General features: G+C 35.1%; 1 protein-coding gene across 1 annotated transcript in view; it reads left to right on the top strand.

Moving 5' to 3' along the window:
* The window catches only part of LOC145254807 (fatty acid-binding protein homolog 9-like), a 214,784-nt gene that overhangs the window by 86,706 nt on the left and 115,440 nt on the right, over positions 1 to 12,638 (top strand). The gene's annotated exons all lie outside the window — the stretch shown is intronic.

Raw genomic sequence — 12,638 nt, 5'->3', positions numbered from 1 at the left:
TTGTTTATACAAGCATTTAAAATTGTCATAGATTCTTGAAAATTCAGTGTGTTATTGCTATACATCTTATGAAATGACTGACCAATTTATATGATTGCAGGTTAAAATGAACAGCTACAGCAGGAATTAGAATACATCCTACTAAAACCTGATTGTCACAGCTGGTAGATATAAAAACGTAATCTGGGCGTGAGGACATTTTCGAAGAACGATATGCAATAAAATTTTGTTTTAAACTTGGAAAAAAAATGCCATAGAAACGTATGGAATTCTTCAGACTGCTTTTGGACCATCTTCCATGAATCAAGCATCAGTTTTGGGGTGGTATAAGACACTGAAGGAAGGCTGAGCGTCTGTGAAGGATGATGAGAGGAGTGGGAAGAGTAAGGAAGTTAGAGCACGAGAGTTGATTGACCAACTAAATAAATGCATGGATAAAGCCCTTCGTGTGACTATAGAAAAAGGAAGTGCACAGTTTGACGCCAGCATGGGAACTGCGCACACAATTAATCGCGATGAACCGAAGATATGGAAGATTTGCACCAAGTTCGGACAATGCACCAGTCCACAACTCCATCCTTGTCACAGACTATTTCACCAAGATGGGCACCTCGTATGTTATCAGTCTTTAACCTCCTTATAATCCAGACCTTGCTTCCTGTGACTTTTGTTTATTCCCTCAGCTCAAAGAAAACCTTGGAGGCTATCCTTAAGAGACAAATGAGGAGATGAAAGAGGCTGTGATGCGGGTCACACAAGAGGACGGCCATGGATCTTTCCAGAAGTTGCTGGGACGATACAAGGGCATTGCAGCCGGAGGAGATAACTTCGCAGGGGACGAGAGTTTCATGTGTGAGGGATAATGAGAGGTGTTGGAGGAGTAAGGAAGTCAGTACACCAGAGTTGATTGGCCAAATAAAGAATTTCATGGTTAATGGTCGTCGTGTGTCTGTCGAGATAATAAGTGCACAGTTTGATGTCAGTGTGGGAACTGTGCACAATTATTCGTGAGGAACTGAAGATGCGGAAGATTTGTGCGAATTTTCCAGTCTACAACTCCATCGTTGTCACAGATTATTTAACCAAGATGGGCATCAAGACAGCTCCTCCTCATCCTCCCTATCATTCAGACATTGCTTTCTATGACTTTGGATTATTCCTTAAGCTTAAAGAAACAATAGAGATTGTCGTTATGAGCAAACTAAGGGTAGTAAAGAGGCTGTGACTCGGGTCATTGACACGCTCTCACAAGAGGACTTCCCTGGGGCTTTCTAGAAGTTGTTGGAAGAGTACAAGTACATTGCAGCCGGAGGAGATTACTTCGCAGAAGACGAGAGTTTCATGTGTGTACTATCAATAAAAGTGCCCATATGAAAGAAGTCTTGAAACTTATTTAAGGCATCTCGTACATTATCAACCTTTACCCAATTGCCAACGATGCAATTCCAAAAACTTTTTTTTTAATTGCATCTGATGTATTGATGTGTCGAACGTGAAACTCGAACAAATTGGGAGCAAAATGGAGTATTTGTCCTTAAAACTCGATTGGTCAGCTTAAATGAATTCGGAAATAAAAATCCTTCACGCTATAATAAAAAAAAAAATCAGCATTGGAGTTTTATTTTCTTTGGGCAATCCGAAACGTTAATTATAATTTGTATATATAACAGAAAATACAATTCTATGACGTTATAGGAATATTTTAGGAATATACGAGCGTAGGGGAGGGAGATCAGGCTAACCTTGTCGTAAAATACACTTAAATATATTTTAAATTTATTTTAATTCATGCAGATTTCATGTTTGTTATTATAGAGCCAATTCTCTATTGTATCGAATATTGTACCTAATACATAGTTCTGATTTCAAGGCAGAAAAAATAACTTCATCGGTTAAATATTTTCACACGGGCACAGGCGTACAACTGTTGTATTATTTATATAGATTTAGTTAATAGTAGCTGGAAACACAGGAGAAGCTTATTATTTCGTCATGTTCGACGGAGCGTGGTACACTAGTAGTTTTTTGTGCGTTAAAGAAGAATGATAATTTTCAAATTGCGATTCTTCAAAAGAGTCGAATTTTACTAAACCTCACAGAGTTTGACGTAATCTAACGAAGTTTAACAGAAATCCGATCGAATTTAGCGAAGACTTACGAAATGTAACGTTGTTTGACGGATTTTTACAGAGTTTAACGAAATTTTTACGAGGTTTAATGGAATCTTTACAGAATTTTACAGAGTTTGACGGAATTAACGGAATTTGACGAAATTTAACGCACTTAAGCAATAACGTTCATCTTTCAAAATACAGTTACTCGCAATTTTGTACTTGGGATACGAAATAATTTGTTTCGTTTAGACTTGTTACGGCTTAGCTCGTGTTTTTTTTTATCATTATTCATTGGCGTGTCTCTTTTCTTTTTCTTTTTTTTTTTTAGTGTATAAAGTCAAAAATTGGCATTTAGATTGAAAATTACCTTTTTTTTTAATTATCCTCCTAGTTATATCTTTAAAAAATCAATAATTAGTGTGTAGACAGAACATTTTTTTTATTTTGTTTCGTTTTTTGTTTTGTTTTTATTTTGTTTGTTTTGTTTGTTTTTTTGTTTTTTTGTTTTTTGTCTTTTGATATTTCGGCATAAAAAAAGAATTTACATGCTTACTTAGTCTAATATATAATAGGCTATATGTCTGTCTTCATATTTTCAAACTCTATCTCTTCCGAAACTAAAAGTCGCAGAGAGGCGCTATGGCCTCAAATGATTGGATTTTTTATGGACAGTTCTTTAATGGGTCTTTAGCCGGTTAAAATAGTTTTGAATGTGTGATCAAAAGGTCAAAATTAAAAAAAAAAAAAGCGTTATACATTAGTTTATTTTTAATCAGTTCATATGCGTGTCACGTTGGTACAGTGGTAACGTCAACAGCTTTGAATGCTACAGTTTTGCATTTGGTTTCGATTCTAGCTGATAGCATCCAAATACTTTTTTTTTTACTTTTGAAATCACGACTCTATAATAATACTAGACTACCCGTTGGCCCTTAGAGGGTAAAATGAAAAATGTTCGAAATAAAAAGTGATTTTGAGATTATATTTTCTTTTATTGTCTTGCGAAAACATTTTTTTAAGTGATGAGTGAAAAAACTAAAACTAAGTACAACTCCAGAGCATTACTGCAAGCACTAATTAAAATTAAGGAGGCCCTACTAAAAGCACTACTAAAACCAAGTTTCTACCTTCCACCTCCTCCTTGATTAGAAAATATTTTTTAACTAAGGTCTGAAAAAATAAGAAATTGGAATAATCTACAGGAGCACTACTAAAAGCAGTAAATAAAAAAATATATCATTGTAGTTATATATTGTATATTTATATTTAAATCTTTTTTTAACTCAACAGAATTAAATTGCTTTTATAAGGAAAGCATGTTAAAATAAATTAGAACAAAAATAAATATTGTTGATCTTGTGTATGCTTTGAATAGCAGTAGTGGTTTTTAATATCGGACAAGGCAGGGCGGCCATGAAATACGTAAGCAGACGATTTTTTTTTTTAACCGGAAGTCAGAAACCTGATAGACGGTTTAAATGCTCAAGCTAGCAAGCTGATCTGAGTTTTATAATCATATACGAAGATATAGAAGATATACGACATCTGGACAAATTAAATTTAAGCGTATTTTACGACCGGGCCAAACTGGGCGTCACCCCCCCCCTCCACCCGCCAGTGTTGTATAAAGTCAGGGTTTACTGTTTGGATATAAAATTCCCAGTTTTTTTTTATTAGTAGTATCATAGCATAAAAGAGATTTATCTTTCTGATGTGATTATATATATATATATATATATATATATATATATATATATATATGTGTGTGTGTGATATATGTGATTATATATATATATATATGTGTGTGTGTATGTGTGTGTGTGTGTTTTGTTTGTTTTTGTTAGCAATATTACTGAATGAATTCAACTATTTCTATGGGAGCGCATTTTTACATAAATGCGAGTTGGGAATAATTTTCCCTTTGACCAGTTTTGTACCCACAAATAGGGAGCGGCATATGTATTTTTTCAATATAATTTTAATATAATTTAAAATGTGTGTGTGTGTGTGTGTGTGTGTGTGTGTGTGTGTGTGTGTGTGTGTGTGTTAGTCACTTGAGCTTAGATTGAAAATTACCTAACTTTTTTTGTCACGGATTCTTTAGTTGGTATACCCGTCCTTAAAAGGGGTATATAACAATCTTTAATGACAGTCTCCCACCTGGAATTAAACTTAGCGCATTCCGTGTACCTTGTAACACTGGTACCAACTGCTGTTATACAATATTGAGTAGGCCTCTACGAGGTAGAGTTGTGTTGGTTACAAAGGAACAAGACAATATTTGTTTTGCCCTTGAGTTGAAAAAAAAAAACAGTTAATGGCTTCTCTCTACCTAACGCATTGCTTTCAGGAAGTGACACTCGCATGACCTCTTGAACGAGCTTGCTGAAAGCACCTAGGAGGGGGGAGGTGGACGTGTAATTATTTTCAACCCTTTGAAGACACACCCATCTCAAGTGCATCGTCTCTTTGTTTTATTGTTGTTTACATAAATATTGGAATGCACATAGACATAGGCGTACACACGTATACACACATATATATACATATATATACATCTATATACTCACACACACACACGCATGTATATATACACACACACACACACACACATATATATATATACATATATATACATATATACATACATCAGTAGTGAACATTCCAAATCCAAATATATATTTATATTTTTTCATATGTTTTGTCTTGATCATGTATATGTATGCATATATATATGTGTATGTGTGTGTGGGTGTGTGTGCGTGTTTGTGTGTTGGGTGTGTGCGAAAATTATATATGCGAAAATAATGTTCATGTTAGCCAAAATGATCTACTTGCCACAGTCTTAGATTAAGTAAAATAATAAATAAATAAATAATTTGTTCATTTGTTTACGTCCAAAAATAATAAGGTCGATCTTCCAAAGAAAATTATTTTCCATGATCTCCAAGGTTGTAGACGTTATTAACCATACTATCGTTTAAAATATCAACATAAAAATCGACATATATATATATATATATATATATATATATATATATATATATATATATATATATATATATATATATATATATTACTATAATAATTAAATACCTTTCATCCTTTCGGGAATCTTCAGTGCAGGGTGATACGATTAACACGAATCATCTCTAGATCGATTAGCAAAGACCGTATCGAATCTGATACCATTAACCGCGAGAAGTAACGTTGAATTTAAACATTTTCATTTTAAATGTTCTTTACGTGAGTCACAGTGATCTAATCGTTATACGATGATCCTGGCATAAGAACTAAATTGACCGACTTAATTTAACTGAAGGTGCTCAACAAGTTTGTTACAGGGGCTGATGATTATTTTTTCACTATAATAATTAAATACTAATAATTAAATATATATATATATATGCAAATATACATATACATATATATATATATCTATATATATATATATATATATATAGAGAGAGAGAGAGAGAGAGAGAGAGAGAGAGAAAGAGAGAGAGAATGATTCATATGTAGCTAATCAATTCTGAAATGAAAAACTGAATTTTTTTACTCTTTTTTTTTTTCTCTTTTCTTATTTCTGATTAGTACCCCCTCATTTAACATACCACCCTCCTCAAAAAGCATTTCTTCAACACAAATGCAATAAACATACTTGAAGACGGGAATTTTCATCAGACTAGATACAAATTAGTCTATCTAGGCCATCAATAACAGTAAATGTCACGCTTCGTTAAACAAAGACTTGTCCGGGTTTCTATTATTATTTTACTCACAAGGACGCTGCCAAGACAAAGCTCGTTTCCTTTAATAATTACATGAAACCTTACCAACCACCAATACATATGGCTAGAGATACTTTACCTGAGAGCACTTCGTTCAAGCTCCTTGGCTTAACGTTCACAGGAAACATGAGTGGGAATAGATACATGGAGATCATTGCTAAGCCTGCTGAAAAGAAGGTGGGCTCTCTCTATCGTGCTAGAAAGTTACTTACGCCTGAAAGTATCCTGTACCTTTACAAAGCCACCATTCGCCCATGTATGAAGTACTGCTGTCACATTTGGGCTGGTGCATCTGCTACTAGTCTCTCCCTCCTAGTCAGGGTCCAAAAGAGTGTCGCCAATCTAATAGGTCCCGAACTGTCATCTAAACTTCAGCCCCTGCCCCACCGACGAAATGTTGCATCCCTCTGCCCATTTTACAAGTAGTTTAATGGCGGATGCTCTGACGAACTACAAGCCCTTGTATGCCCTCGACGAAAATACCCCGACAAACCCGACAAGCAGCGAAGTCCCACCCCTACACAGTTGAGATCCCTAGATGTAAGAAAGCCTTTTACTCAAATAGCTCCTTCCCCAGAACTGCACTACTCTGGAATTCTCTTCTGGTTTCCTGTTTCCTCAACTGTACTGACATGCAGAAGTTTAAATGTAGTGTGAACAAACATCTAGCTGCTAAACTCCCTACATAGTACCCCTGCAACTTAGGTCCTTGATAGTAGCCCCCTACATCAAAGTGGCAATGTGCCTTGTTTGGGGTGAAAATGTAATTTTAAAAAAGGAGTTTCCGCACAAATTGCTATTTATCACAAGAAAAAAACACAAAAAAAGACAGGCGATGTTCCCTGCCATCTGAGTGGTGAGAACAAGCCTCTCCTGACTTTTTGCACTTTTTCTTGCTTATTTCAAATCAGTTTGCATTTTCATAACAGCCGTTTACCAATGATTTGTTTCAGTGTTTTTGTTTTTGTTAGTTTTAGTCTGAAATCTGAGTGGTCATCATAAGCATCCTCAGGATTCCAGTAATCTCCAGACGATTCCAGTTGCGTAGTGTTCTCCCTCTTCAGTCTTTCCATCCTCCCTGACACTTTATTATCATTGGCTCATATGGAGCTTTCACACAGGTCATCAAAGACCTGATTGAAAACCTTTGGTGTTCCCTGGAAGCTGAGTGACAACAAGTCTCCCCAGACGTCCAGCACTCTCCACCTCCTTCGATAGTATTTGCAAATAAATTTGCGTTATCGCAACAGTCTTTCACCATTGATTTCTCGCTGGCAGCAACCATTGATCTATACTGGAATTTGAGTGGCACTAAGCCTCCCCAAGATCCAAGTTCTCTTTGCGCTTGTCCAGCGGAGGTCTGGTCAGCACTCTCTCCTCGGTCTTTTCATCCTCCTTGACCCTTCTCGGCTATTTGGTATCTTTTGAGGGGGGCGGTGAAGGGACAATGGGAGAGGATGCTTGATGGGGATGTAGAACTTGTTGATATGCAGCTTCATTGTTCTTCATTCCCTGTAACGCTTCTTCATGTTTTGCCTCTGCAGCAGTTTGTCTGGCTCACGCATGTGGTTCATGTGTATTATTTTCCGCATTCAAGGGTTTCCTTAATATTTCAGCCGTTTTCATTATCGTTAATCGTTGTATCTTTGCAGTCATTCCTCTGATTCCAATTTCTCCGATTCTTTTTTTCAAAGTTTTTCGGAATTGTTCCTAGTGCTCCTACTATTATAGGTATTACGTTGATTTTCTTCATTATCCAAATCCCTTTTAACTCTCTCTGGCTTGCTCTGTGTATTTGCTCCGTTTCTCCTTTTCTTTCATACTTATGCTGTGGTCAGCTGGGACAGCAAAATCTACGATTTGACAGGATTTTTCTTTCTTTTTAATTATTACGATATCTGGTCTTCTTGCTTGGATGGGTCCGTCTGTCTGTATGTCCATGTCTCATAGGATTTTTTGGTTCTCGTTTTCGAGTACTGTTGCGGGCTTATGCTTGTACCATTTGTCTGTACGTTCAAAATGCAATTGTTTGCATAATTCCCAGTGTACTGCCCTCCCCACTTGGTCGTGCTTGTTTTTGTATTCTTTTTGGGCAAGTTTGCTGCATTCGCTTACTATATTGTTTATCGTTTTGTCTCTTTGTCCACAGTGTCTGCATTTACTGTTTTCTTGTGTTTTATGGATCTTTTCTTTGATATGGTTAGTTCTTATCGAGTTATCTTGTGCTGCAGTTATTATTATTATTATTATTATTATTATTATTATTATTATTATTATTATGTTCGTTAACTGCACAGTGTTGTGATGTTTTACACTGGTTATTTTTATTTCACTCAAGCTATGAGCATAGTCAAAGAATCAATTAGATGGAAATCACCTGGCGTAGAATGTTTGCTGTGCTAAGCGGAGCTGACTTTTGGAGTACGGTGATGTAGTTGATTCCCAATGAGTTAAACTGTTTCTCAGGATCATCTTGAAATGAGCCAAGCGAACCTGTGATGATTGGCACGATAGAAGTTTTCGTATTCCACAACATGGCAATCTTCACACTCAGTTTCTGATAGTTGTGTAGTTTCTTCTTTTTGCCTGCTTAGTTGATGTCGTTTGGGCAAACCACATAAATAATTTGGCATCTATTGGTTTTTCAGTTCACAACTATAATATCCGGTTTCCGGTGAGTTATCTCTCGGTCACACTGAACTATGAAATACCAGAGAATCTTAACGTCCTCATTTTCCACTACCGCTTCTGGGTGATGTTGGAACCAGTTGTCTGTCACTTTGATTTAAAACTTTTTGCCCAAACTCCGGGGCAAATTTGTACAAACTTTGTCATGACGACGTTTGTACCCAATTTGAACAAGTGTAGAACGCGCACTAACATTGTGTATGACTATTTCAAGAATTACACCACACAACCTGCACTACAAAAAGCAACTACCGTGAACAGTCCAAACTCCACAGGAAACGAACAACTACCGTGAGCAGTCCTTCCCAAGGATGTTTCTATTGATTGCATTTGTATTTACTGTCTGCTCCTTAACAGCAAATATAAGAATTTTTGTCTCCCCTTTTCAAGTTACTGTTAGACAGAAGGTTCCAAGTGTCCTGGCAATTTAGTGATTTAGTATCACGCTCAAACTTACAATGACGTTTCATTCTTACCAACTCAGTCAATCTTTTTGCTTTCATTATTTCCTTGTACCTCTGCTTACCTTCCAAGGATTCTTTATCTAGCTCTTCCTCTTTCGCCATTGCTGCGAGTAACACTTCATGACTAGTAGCCAATTATTATCATTTATATTTACTTGCCTTCCCACATGGGTAGAATTAAACACAATGTTGGTTTTTAATGTGGGGAAAATACAGCTTCCAAAAAGGGGCACTCTGGATAGAAACAAAAATATAAATTGCCTCAGTCATGAAAGATTTCTCCTCCCTTGGCCGAAAAGGTGGAGTGTAGTATCAGAACAGATACTGCACCTTGTTTTCAGTCAAAATGCCAAGGAATTAGCCAATTATTATTATTATTATTATTATTATTATTATTATTATTATTATTATTATTATTATTATTATTATTATTATTTTATATGTGCTTCTCGGACTGTGTATTGTATTTCGATATATTAATTTCCATTTTTACGTAGCTTCTACTTTTTTATAACGCTTATGTCAAAAATATTTCTGCAATGTTGTGAATAAAATATTTCTGCAATGTTAGCATGAGAGAGAAAGTAACTACGATGAATGTATTTATGTATTGCGTTTTTGAATTTTTAAGATGAGTATTGGTTATTTGTATTATTTTTCATCGGACTACTATCTCATCTTGAGTATGATTTTCACAACGTTTTGGTCGATATAACCTCCGACCTTCTTCGGGTGTATCTTGCCGAACTCAGGAATTTGGACGGAATTTCGAGCGGAACCCTTTTATTTACTTCACGGGGGGGGGTAGCGTGCACTTGTTCCGTTAGTCATGAAATACATCTGCGAATTACTTAGGATCTTTATCCAGTCGTGGCTGACGGAACAAGAGCATGCTACCCTCGTGAAGTAAATAAAGAGTTCCGCTCGAAATTCTATCCAAATTCCCGAGTTTGAGAGAAACATTCCCGGGTTCGACAAGATACACTTAAAGAAGATCGGAGGTTATATCGACCGAAACGTTGTGAAAATCACACTCAAGATGAGAACAGTAGTCCGATGAATAATAATACATATTTATGTATTGTTTTTATTAATAAAATTGTTAGAAATTGTGTTTTTAAGTAAAAAAAATAATAATTTACTGTGAACCAATCGTAACTATTTTTACAGATTGTAAAAAATTATATAAAATGCGAAAAATATTTTTAATTTCATTGACATATTTTTTACGAAATTGAGATAACATTAGTGCAACATAAACACGTGTGTAACACGTTAAACAATCAAGGCTTACCTGAGATTCGAACTCGAGTATTGAAATAATAAAAAATTATTACCTTAGTAATATCTACTCTGATTATTCCTCTTTTGCGGTTGTTCTAAGCAATCACATATTTTCGTTTGATATAGGAATGAACATTTAAGGGCCAAGATCAAAGTGAGGTATCTGTTCTTCAGATTCTGTGCTTCAATTTCTTGTTCTCTGTCAGTGGAGGAGAAATTTTTCACAACTGAGACAATTTTTATTTTTGTTCCTTTTCTCCACATTAAAAAAACGACCTTTGTACCTAACCCTGTCCCATGGAGAGGCATTGTAAATAGGAACTCCCCAAAACACGATACATTTTTAATAGTATTTAGATTAAAACTGGATCAGTGTTGAGTAGAAATATGGGACATAAATTAGGTTAAGTTTGATTTGTTTTTATAAATAAACGCGAGAGATGTTTAAATTTCATCCAGTCTCCCAACACTCGAATCGAACGTTACGAAATATAGTAATAAATTTTCGAAAGTTTGTCCCTCAAAGGTATTGGAATTATTAAGGAGTCACTAACGGGGTGCCCTGTGATTGGAGGAAAAACAATTCCAGGCTTCCCTTTTTAGATTCTTCGAGAATGGTTATTTCGATGTCTCTTCCTCTTTTGCTTGTTGGGGCCTCGAAGACAACGCGTGTTTTTAGGTCTTCTCCGCCATTCATACCAGACACGTGGGAGAAGTTCCGACAGCAATTGCAGCACCAAAGAATTCAAGGCTTCCTTCTTTTTTTTTTTTTTTTTTTTTTTTTTTTGACCCGGACAAACTCCACAGGAAACGAACAACGTTAAAAGGACGAATCATAGATAAGTTCCGCAAAAGCGACTGTTTTTGCAAAGAAACATTCTTTCTCCCCCCCCCCTCCCCCTTTCGTATCAATACAAGTTTCTTTATGACAACTTTATTTGTGTTGTGTTCCTTTCTTGTTGTCGACGTCGCATTATTTTTGTTACCGTCTATGGTTGGGAAAATCCCAACAATCGCCGAGCGAAGGAATAAGATGGAGGCATTATTGCGTGTAATATGTTTGCAATGTTCGGTCTGCTAGCCGGGACGAGGCTAGAATGTAGAGAATGTTTCATGTCTTTTTGTCTGTGGAATTGCTACGGGCTTACTAATCTGACCAAGAAGGAAATAACGAACACAAACACGAACTTTTTAGCTTTTGCTGCCGTTACCATTTGCTTCTTTTTTTTCCGGTTTAACGCCCTCCTCATTGGCGTTTCCCCCATCCTCTCCATCCGAAACCTATTTCACCGACACGAATGTAGTAAAAAATGCAATAAATTACACATTAAATCTCCTAAGTGGAAATACGGTATACTTTATTTTCTAATGTATTGCGTTTAGTTATTTACTTTAATGAGGCCTGTGAAGGTTACCGGGCGTTGTCAAAATGAAAATAAATCCGATTCTCCTCTCTCTCTCTCTCTATATATATGTGTGTGTGTGTGTGTGTGTGTGTGTGTGTGTGTGTGTATTTAGTAATGTGATTTATCATTTAAAATTCAAATTAGAATTAAAAATTAAAAAATCTGTTTCATAAGAAGGAACAATAACAAAGTCAATAATTTGTACGATCGTTTCGGAAACGTTGTTTTTATTGTGATAGATATTAAGCCACGGACAATAATTTTGACATATAGTTTTTTTTAAACAAAGTCTCCTCATCAGCAAAAGTATTGGGTGTTTTTTTTTTATATGTAAAAGACACCATAAATAAACCTAACAATTTTAAGTAAGGCAGATGTATCTGGAAAAAATTAAAATAAAAAGGAAAATATTTACCTGATAAGAAAAATAATATGGGTTGAGAATAAAAAATAGAATAAAATTATAAATCTGAATTTGGTTTAAATATAAGTTTATAATATTATGTTTTTAACAAAAGATAAGAATTATATATATATATATATATATATATATATATATATATATATATATATATATATATATATATACCTTTTAATTTTTCGCTTTTTGAAAACCATAATTATCGTCAAAGCATTCATTTGGATGTTGATTGTAGCTTATAAATGTACGAAATGTTGAATTTTCAAAAAGAACGCCAATGGAACATTTTTTAGCGGTTAGAATATGTTAGTAAACACCTAATTTAAAATTAAGCCAATATTTAAAAAAAAAAAGAGGGGGGAGATAATCTTATTTTCCTAATTAAATAATCAAAGGGAGATAATTAGTGCTTATTCTATTTAGATTATAAAATATTATATTTTGAACTTATTGAATTTAGTATTTTTAAT

This window comes from Euprymna scolopes, chromosome 30 (assembly GCF_053919585.1).
Source record: "Euprymna scolopes isolate OS-2025 chromosome 30, ASM5391958v1, whole genome shotgun sequence".
Taxonomy (NCBI): domain Eukaryota; kingdom Metazoa; phylum Mollusca; class Cephalopoda; order Sepiida; family Sepiolidae; genus Euprymna; species Euprymna scolopes.
The sequence above is the reverse complement of the archived record's forward strand: the minus strand, read 5'-3'. Positions and strand labels throughout refer to the sequence as shown.